This window comes from Salvia splendens, chromosome 14 (assembly GCF_004379255.2).
Source record: "Salvia splendens isolate huo1 chromosome 14, SspV2, whole genome shotgun sequence".
In the NCBI taxonomy this organism is placed as follows: Eukaryota; Viridiplantae; Streptophyta; class Magnoliopsida; order Lamiales; family Lamiaceae; genus Salvia; species Salvia splendens.
In genome coordinates this window covers 14,094,095-14,104,530 of record NC_056045.1, presented here as the reverse complement: position 1 = coordinate 14,104,530, position 10,436 = coordinate 14,094,095, and the positions used below count along the sequence as shown (strand labels likewise).

Genomic DNA, 10,436 nt, shown 5'->3' with positions numbered 1-10,436 from the left:
AATATAATTATGTGTTTTATTACTCTTGAGTTCTCATTTCGTTGAGACCTTTATCTGACTTATCAAACAATCTTTTCATAATCGGTCCTGGCGTCATTCATTTCACCTTCACGACTTATCAATGATTCATTTATCCTTGTTGTGGCATCATTCACCCCACCAATTCACTCTTTCAAGTCTTTTCACCCCTTTCTTTGTCAAGAACCTAGTCGAGCGTCAAATTCTAGAACAAGGATCACATCAAATTAAAATTAATCACCTAAAATACTACTTCCTATGTTGCATGTTAATTGAGTCATTTTTTTATTCACCATCGATTTATTTAACACACTATTCTTAATCGTCATGCTAAAATGAAATGCATTTATTAACAAGAAACGAGGGAGTATTTTTTTAAAAATTTATATTTTTCTAATTCAGAGACTAAAATATGCAAAGTGCAATTTCTAAGACAAAATTTGATGTTAACTCTAATTTTTATTATTAGAAAAACAATAATGAATGAAATAAATTATAAACGTCCGTAATTGGATAAAACCTGAAACTCGGAAAATGGCAACTCTTCATCTCCTACTACACCATTCTCACTCATTTGCCCTAATTCAACACAATTTCCACCAAATTTCTCACAAATCAACGCCAATCAAATCCTCCGCCACTGATTCCCTCTCAACCACTTCCACCAATCCCCGCCGCAGCCGCAGAAACACCACCACCAAAAAAACAAGGCGATCGAGAAAAACAGAGGAATCACCAGCCACCAAAAACGCCGCCGAAGAGCTCCATGATTACGACGACGGCGTCGATTTCCCGTACCTGGATCCACCGCTGGTATGCTGCTTCGGAGCGGCGCAGAAGGAGTTCGTGCCGACGGCGAGAGTGGCGCCGAAGCAGATGCACCCGGACATCTACTCGCAGTGGAAAATGCTGCAGTGGAATCCCCCGGAATTCTCCCGGGCCCCCGGTGGCCCGCCCTCGAATGTGGCGATCTCTCACGTGAGGCTCGGCGGGCGGGCTGCTTTCATGGGGAAGGTAGGGAAGGACGAATTCGGCGAGGAGCTTGTGTTGATGATGAATCAGGAGAGGGTGCAGACGAGAGGGGTGAAGCTCGAAGAGGGTGCTCGAACGGCGTGTAGCTATATGAAGATCAAATTTGAGGACGGGAAAATGTCTGCTGAGAATTCCAAGGATTGCCCCGAGGATTCGTTACTTGTTTCAGAACTCAATCTTGCTGTGCTCAAAGAGGTTAATTCTTTACTCAACTTTATATTCTTACGTTGCTCTATGATACGAAAATGGGGGTGGGTATGGCGTTTGATGAAATGTGTGTATGAAAGTGTTTGTTGAATTGTGCAAAAAGGACGTAAGCTGGGTTTGAGAAAGAAGAAACTGTATTTCCTTAATTCTCCATGATGATTCGATATACAGGAATTCCATTATATATAGAATTCCCCCCTACTTGGTTCGGACATGCGACTCGGGAAAGAACCAAGAAGAAAACCCGAGAAGTGGACTCGATCTATCCTAACCAAGTAACCAACTCAAAAACAATACAATCACGTCTCTGATCATGGAGAACGTGTGAATCCTAACTTCCTTCCACTCTTCACGTTCAGTGAAGGACATAATCCTTGAACTTTGCAGGTCTTGACTTCTTCCTTGTGGGCTTGGTCTTTTCTTTTCTTGGGCCTTTTCGACGGTGGGCTCGTATTCTTCTTTGGCTGGGCTCGAGTTACGTCGGTTCTGGGCCTGCACTCCATCTACCTCGTCTTGTTGGGTGCAATCCGTATCAATTCCCCCTCCCATAGGAAGCGCCTTGTCCTCAAGGTGAAGATGAGGAAATTTGGCACGCATTACTGCAGCAGGCTCCCAAGTTGGTGCGGCGGACTTCGCCGAGGACCAAGAGACCAACCATTGCTCTTGCGGTATCCTGTCGACCAGTACCAGCCTGCTGTCTGTAGCTCGAATAGGAATATCCATAGGTGTGTGGTGTCGAAACTCCACCGGAAGAGCAACTGAATCGATAAATGGCCGTAGGAGGGAAACATGAAATACATCATGGATTCGGCTTTCAACTGGCAAACGCAGCCGATATGCCACTGCACCAATTCGTTCCGTAATTTCAAAAGGACCATAAAAGCGACGTCCCAACTTGGTCGATAGCGGCCTACCAACCGATTTTTGTCGATATGGTTGTAGGCGAAGTAGGACTTTATCCCCGACGCAGAACTCTATATCCTTTCGATGTCGATTTGCGAATTCAGTCATATGCTTTTGAGCTCGTGCGATGCGATCCTTAAGGAATTTCAGAGTTGCTTGTCTTTCCTCGAGCAGCTTCGCCACTGATTGATTATGTGACGGCCGGGAATAAGTTTGAAATATGTTCGGCGGCGAGCGGCCATAGAGGGCTTCGAATGGCGAAATGCCGATACTCTCATTTGTTGAGCAATTTAGAGCGAGCTCTGCCCATGGCAACAAATTGAACCATCGTGAGGGGCGGTCATGTGTGAATGCTCGTAAGTATTGTTCAAGCCCGCGATTTGTAACCTTGGATTGTCCATCCGTCTGCGGGTGATAAGCCGTCGTGAATTGCAACTTGGTTCCACTTAATAACAATAATTCATCCCAGAAATCGCTCATAAAAATTGAATCACGGTCAGACAACAACTTGGCTGGGAAACCATGTAATTTTACCACCTTGTCGACGAACAAACGCGCCACTTGTTGTGCATCAAATCCTAGCCGAAGGGCTCCAAAATGAGCGTACTTCGAAAGGCGATCGACGACCACCATAATAGCTGTGTACCCGTGTGATGGTGGCAGCCCCACAATAAAGTCCATTGAAGCTGCTTCCCAAACCATGTTCGGTATCGGTAGTGGTTGTATGAGGCCGTGTGGCTTGCTGCGGCTATATTTCGTAGATTGACATACGAAACAGGAGGCCACAAAGTCGCGCACGTCTCGGCGCATTCCGGGCCAATAAAATGAGCTTGCCACTTGTGTGAAAGTGCGCTTTTCCCCTGGGTGACCAGCCGCGCGAGAGGAGTGGCATTCTTCAAGAATTTGTAGTCGGACCGACGAGGCATGACTAAGATAAATTCTGGTTTTATAGTACAACATCCCTCCATGTGCAGAGACGTTTGCGGGGGCAGAGTTCTTTTTGAGTGCTTCATGCAGATGACATAAATCAGGCAATGTGGAGTTCTCTCGCTGGATGATCTGCATTACTTCGGTGACCGGTTGAGCAAACAAGGCGAACAACTTGCCTTCGTCTCGTCTAGATAACGCATCGGCGACTTTGTTGGAGGCTCCCGCTTTATATTCTATCGAAAACTTGAAACCCATGAGTTTCCGAACATAGAATTGTTGATCTGGTGTTTGGATTACTTGAGATAACAATTCCTTGAGACTTCGTTGGTTGCTTCGAATTATAAACTCCCGACCTAGAAGATATTGCCTCCACTTGTGTACGGCCTCGACAATTGCATAGAGCTCCTTATGGTAAGTAGAGGCAAGACGTCGACGAGGGCCAAGTTTCTTGCTAAAGTAGGCGAGGGGATGACCATTTTGTAACAAGACTGCCCCTATGCCAAAGTCGCTCGCGTCAGTTTCCACCACAAACTGTGAGTTGAAATCCGGCGGACTGAGGACCGGTGTTGAACTCATTGCTTTTTTGAGCTCTTCAAAACTCGTAATCGCTGCGTCCGTCCAGGAAAAGCAATCCTTCTTCAAGAGCTCGGTCAGCGGGGCTGCAATCAATGAACAGTGGCGAACAAAACGACGATAGTAACCCGTCAGTCCAAGGAAACCGCAGAGTTGTTTGACAGTTTTTGTTCGCGGCCAAGCCAGCATTGCATCAATCTTTGACGGATCAGCTCGGATTTCGCCCCTGGAAATTATGTGTCCCAAATACTCAATGGTAGAAACGCCGAAGGCGCACTTAGATTCTTTTAGGAAAAAAGAATTTGAATGCAATACCGAGAGCACCAACCGCAGATGGCAAAGGTGTTGTTCAACGTCGGGACTATAGACGAGAATGTCGTCAAAGAAAACAATTACGAATTTTCGGAGAAAATCCGCAAAAATAACGTTCATTGCAGCCTGGAATGTTGACGGTGCATTCGTGAGTCCAAACGGCATCACCAAGAATTCAAAGTGGCCGTCGTGAGTGTGAAAAGCTGTTTTGTGGATATCATCGACGTGCATCCGGATTTGATGATAACCGGATCTAAGGTCCAGCTTGGAGAACACCCTGGCATCGTGTAGCTCATCAAAGAGCTCATCAGCTGTGGGAATGGGAAAGTGGTCGTACGTAGTGGCAGCGTTGAGGGCTCTATAATCCACACAGAAACGAAAACAACCATCCTTCTTGTGCACTAAAAGGACAGGCGAGGAAAACGGACTTGTGCTTGGTTGAATGACTCCTTGTGATAACATCTCCCGTACTTGTTTCTCGATCTCCGTTTTATGAAAATACGGGTATCGATATGGACGGACATTGACTGGTTTGGACGAGGGATGCAAATGGATGCGGTGATCCCATCGTCGTTTTGGAGGTAGACCTGTGGGAATTTCAAAAACCATCCGGAATTCGTCCAGTACCGGCTGCAAGGGAATGAGCGGCTCTGATTTGTCTGAGTCAGGTGGAGTCGGTTGCTCCACGAGGGGAGTGATCTCATATAATTCGGCTTCTGGTTCTTGCTCCAGGAGAGCAAAAAGTCCATGATAGGAAATGGACTGTGGGGGCTTGGCTTATCCCTGCAAGGTGATCAGTCTGTCTTCCCATTTGAATTTCATGGATAAAGTCTTGTAATTCTTCGTCACCTCACCAAGATCTTGTAACCATTGGACACCCAAGATGATGTCTGGACCTTCGACATGGAGAATAAACAGATCAATTGCAAACATATGTCCCTGCAGAGAAATTGGTGTGGATAAGCAAGCATATTTGCAACGTAAAGAATAACCGTTTCCGACAAACACCCGAAAAGGAATAACCGAGTGAAGAGATAAACTTAGCTTTTCCTCTACGGCATGTTTAATAAAATTGTGTGTGCTGCCGCCGTCAATTAGGACCGAGATGGGTGACTCATGAATATGTCCTGTTAGGCGAATAGCGCACGGACGCAGTTTGGGCCCGATGACATGAATCGTGGATATATCACCCGTAATGACCATTGTACTAGCCTCGTCCTCAGAGTCGGAGGCATCTTGTGTCTCCGGAATTTCCTCCACATCGTCCTCGCCCATGAAGGCGTAAAATTTTTTCTTGCAAATATGAGTACGAGTATTTTTTAGGGCAATAGAAACATTCACCTCGTTTGGCCTTCTCGGCCTTCTCTGCGGCTGAGACCCGCACAATTGGGTAGTCACGAGGTGGACCATCACGAGCGTTACGACTCGGTGCCGGGCTTGGGTTACCCGTCGGTCGAGAGTGCGGTGGGGTATATTTTGTGATTTGTTTCGTGTCGCGCGAATCCATTGAAGGATTCTGGACCGGCATCCCAATCGAAGCGGCTGAGTGACAAGCTGAAAGCTGCTGAGCGAGGGCCATAGCGTCGCCTAATGAAGCTGGGCGCCGCGTTAATAACTCGGCATTCAAAGAGGGTGAGAGACCCGCAATGAACAGGGAAGTTAGAGTAGAGTCCCCTACATTTCCCACCTTCTGGAGAACCGGTTGGAACGCCTTCAAATAATCATTCAACGAACCGGATTGCCGAAGAGTCGCTAAACGACCCATATATTCGTCGTAAAGGTCAAGGTCAAAGCGCAGTTTTGCCGTGATGAGAAATTCATCCCAGGTTCTGCCGTTGTTATTGTCCTCCCAATAGCTGAACCGCTTTGCTACTGCGTCATCCAATAAGAACTCGGTGAGATATAGACGGTCCGCCAATGGCGTGAAGGAATGGTTGTAGTACTTTTGGATTCTTTTAATCCATCGGACCACGTTGTCACCCCCAAATCTCGGGGGATCAAATTTCAGTTTTGGCCATGAATCTAGGTCGAACGTCGGTGGTTTGGAGACTACTGACATCGGGATTGACCATCCACGTGAAGCCGAGATTGAAGCAGTGGGTTTAGGTTGTGTGGAGCCCAGGTTCTCGACCGCTACCAAGAGTTTGGATAAATGGTCTTCCAAGCTCTTATTAATCATTGCTTGTTGTCGAGAGAATGCCTCCTGATCAAAACGGTTTGACATCATCTTCTTCTCATTATTCGACTATCGGACTTTGACGTCAAATAGCATTTGACCCAGCTCCTGAATAGAATATTCCGCCAACGCATCCTCTGATGGTTGTGACGCTGAAGCCATGGCGTACAGGAATGGAGGAAGAGGTCGAAATGAAGGCACCAAATGATACGAAAATGGGGGTGGGTATGGCGTTTGATGAAATGTGTGTATGAAAGTGTTTGTTGAATTGTGCAAAAAGGACGTAAGCTGGGTTTGAGAAAGAAGAAACTGTATTTCCTTAATTCTCCATGATGACTCGATCTACAGGAATTCCATTATATATAGAATTCCCCCCCTACTTGGTTTGGACATGCGACTCGGGAAAGAACCAAGAAGAAAACCTGAGAAGTGGACTCGATCTATCCTAACCAAGTAACCAACTCAAAAACAATACAATCACGTCTCTTATCATGGAGAACGTGTGAATCCTAACTTCCTTCCACTCTTCACGTTCAGTGAAGGACATAATCCTTGAACTTTGCAGGTCTTGACTTCTTCCTTGTGGGCTTGGTCTTCTTCTTCTTTTCTTGGGCCATTTCGACGGTGGGCTCGTATTCTTCTCTGGCTGGGCTCGAGTTACGTCGGTTCTGGGCCTGCACTCCATCTACCTCGTCTTGTTGGGTGCAATCCGTATCACTCTATCTGTTGAATTGTTGATAGTGTATTACTCCCTTCGTTCCTTCGGCACAAAATTTAAGAAATTACGTTAAAAGAGAGTTAAGTGAAGGGATAATAGAGTACAAAGAGAAAATAAAGTAACATGGAGGAAATAGGTTTCTTTTTGTAAAAAAAAAAGAAATGACTATAGCCAACCCAAAAATGTATACGACTCGGCTATATAGGGACGGAGAGAGTACTACTATTACTACTACTTCCTCCGTCCGCACAAAATAGTCTCATTTGTGGATGGCACGGGTTTTAACTAGAAATTGGTAAAGTAAAAGAGATGAGAAGAAAAAATGGATAAAGTAAGAGAGATAGAGAAAAAAATTAGATAAAGTATGAGAGATAAGCTTTTTATTTTTAGAAATGAAACTATTTTTGTGGACATTCCAAAATGTCAAAATAAGACTATTTTACGTGGAAGTGAGTATTCAGTTTGGAAGAATGCAGAGTTATCAATCTACTTGTAGTTGTTTGCAATTGCAGTGTAGAGATATGTTGATTTACTGATTGATGCTAGTTGATTTGGTTTGTTGCAGGCTAGGATATTTCACTTCACTTCTCAAGTCCTTACATCAACTTCTATGCGTTCTACCCTGTTTAAAGCGATTGCGTGGACTAAGAAGTTCGGCGGTCTTGTATTTTTCGACTTGAATCTCCCCCTACCGCTGTGGAAATCACGGGACGAGACGAGGGAGGTGGTCAAGGAAGCCTGGGAAAAAGCAGACATCATCGAGGTCACCAAGCAAGAATTGGAATTCCTCTTAGATGAAGAGCATTACGAGAGGAAAAGAAACTACACACCTCAGTAATATGCCGAGAGCTATGAGCAGACTAAGCAACGGAGAGACTACTATCACTATACCCGCGAGGAGCTCTCGCCTCTGTGGCATGACGGCCTGAAATTCCTGTTTGTCACAGATGGGACGCTCCGGATACAATACTACACTCCTAGTTTTGATGGAGCTGTGGTTGGTACGGAAGACGTGCTCATAACACCGTATACCTGCGACAGAACTGGTTCGGGTGATGCTGTTGTGGCTGGAATCATGCGGAAGCTCACCACACAGCCTGAGATGTTTGAGAATCGCGATGTTTTGGAGAGGCAGCTCCGGTTTGCCATTTCAGCGGGGATAATATCACAGTGGACGATAGGTGCGGTACGAGGTTTTCCCACGGAGAGTGCTGCGCAGAATCTTAAAGAACAGGTGTATGTGCCATCCATGTGGTAGGCGAGACTGGTTCGTTGAGAAGGACTTGTTAAGTTTCAGTGGCGCACACTCCCTTGTATCCGAGTCATATCTGAATATGTATTCACCACCTGTTTCAACTACCATTCTCGATTATCTAGCCGCTATTTGTAAGTTGTAACACGCCTTAATGATGTCTTGTGCATGTGAGTGTGATTATTGAGAGATTATTGCGATTCTCCTTTGATTAAGTGTGTAATTTTTTTATTCCAAATTATTAATACCATACATCTTTGTGTGGTCCAAATTAACAATACTGTACCTCTTCTAAAATCCTGAATCATTTTTCAATTATCTCATCTATTATAAAATGAAGAAAATATTATTTACCACCATTATTTATTATTATTAGTTGTAGTAGTAGTAACTTATTAAGCAAATCATAACATACTTCTAAAATTATGAATCATATTTTATGTTGCACTACAACCTTCTTAGGGTTCGCTTGGTTTACGCATGGATAAGTGCAGACATAGAGGTTAATAATGGATTAAATATTACATGTGACGACAATTTTGATGGGTATTTGGTTTGTATTATCTGGTGTTTCGTATCATGGACTCAGGATCCTATTTTTTTAAATGACTAAGTTAACCTTAGGGTTTGCCGGTATTTCCATCTACACCCTCATGGTGAACAAAAACCCAACATATCTCTCTCGCGCCACATAAAAAATTTTGCCAGGTTGTGGTGATCGTCTCCATCGAATTATCTCTCTCGTTGAAGCCTGGTCTCACGAATTTACCAGGTTGTCCAATTGAACCAGTCTTAGTTTTTCATTTTTCTTCTTATATTTTGCTACAACTCATGTGTCGTTCTGTCATGGTATTTATTTGAACATGTCCGACGCTAAGTTTCTTTTAGGTTCTAAGATTTGAGTTCTTATGTCTATTTATTTTTTCTTGTGTGGTTTAATAGTGGTATCAATACAAATTTCTTACGAAATCCCCAGGATAAATCTTTTGACTTCTTCTATAGTTTATACACCGTGAACTTATTGACATGTTTCTGACATCAACCTATAGATGCGAGTTGATTAAGGTGGTGCTCCGATTTAATTTTTGGTTTCATTGTTGTTATGTTTTCCGGTATAAACGCCAGCTACACACAACGCCATGTCTCATTTTCGTCGAACAATGCTAAATGGAAGTTTGAGCCAGGGCAATCCGAGTAAGTTGCGACATACAAAAGCATTTTATTCTTTTATTTATTTTACTAGGACATGTGGTGAACCTTCAAATCGCACGAAATTTATTCATCGCTTTTGTGTAGGTGCATTCCAGTATGGAGGCCTGGCATACGGAGGTAGACAGATCACACCAGAGCTGGTCGAATGAGGAAGAGCTTGAGCTTATAGCAGCCATGAAGGAATAAGTTGCGAATGGTTGGAAATCTGACAATGGCTTTAGAGGGCTATCTGAACAAAGTGGAGGAATCACTATACATAATTTTCCTACCACGGATTTGTGGGCCAACCCTCATATTTAGTCTAAGATAACAACTTGGAAGAAGAACTACAATGGCCTCTGTATTATTCTAGAACATAGTGGGGTCGGGTTTAATGTCCACAATGACTACAAAATTGACTGCAATAATGAACAATGGGATCATATTATTAAGGTTAGTTTGAAATTCATCTTAATTTTTTTGTAATTACATAATGTAGTTCATAGTGATGCTTCAACTCTTGTTCACCGTGGAGAAAGTAGTCTCAATGGTATGACGACTAAAGCATGGCACTATTGGGAGGATTGGAAGGTGATCTTTGGAAAGGATAGGGCTAGTGTGAAACTGTCGAGGATATGATGGATGCTAGGAGATCGAATGGAGTATAAATACTGATGAAGTATCACATTTTACGAGAATGTTAGGGATTGTATACTAGAAATCACCTTTCGAGTGATTGAATACTGTAAAACTCTAATAATTATTTTTCAATGAATGCAACAGATTATTTTTATCGTAATGTTGTTATGTTTTACATTTAATGGATGTTTAATGCATATTTAAATGTATAAGTCAACATAACAAAGTCTAAGTCTTTGTTTTAGTAGACCGGTTGTGGGCTGCGCTCAATTTAAGGTACGCGGTCAGTTCTGAACAAAGAAAAATAAGAATTTCACAACCTAGATAGGCCTAGACTACCTATTGTGAAAGGTTGCAATGTCAGTCCGATTATTTCTAAGCTTTATTGAAATATGATGACATTGGTGTGGTATAGCACTGAATGGATCTAACAGCAAGATGAGTCTTTATGCTATCTACTGAAAGACGGGGTCTTGATAACTAAT

At 43.5% G+C, this 10,436-nt stretch overlaps 1 long non-coding RNA gene and 1 pseudogene across 1 annotated transcript; both read left to right on the top strand.

Annotated features, from left to right (window-relative positions):
• Nucleotides 1–544: 544 nt before the first annotated feature.
• LOC121765137 lies at nt 545–8,359 on the top strand (annotated as a pseudogene).
• Nucleotides 8,360–8,782: 423 nt separating this feature from the next.
• LOC121764815 lies at nt 8,783–10,083 on the top strand. Its single transcript, XR_006042632.1, has 3 exons — nt 8,783–8,893; nt 9,247–9,315; nt 9,418–10,083. It is a non-coding gene; the product is annotated as an uncharacterized LOC121764815 (long non-coding RNA).
• Nucleotides 10,084–10,436: the final 353 nt, after the last annotated feature.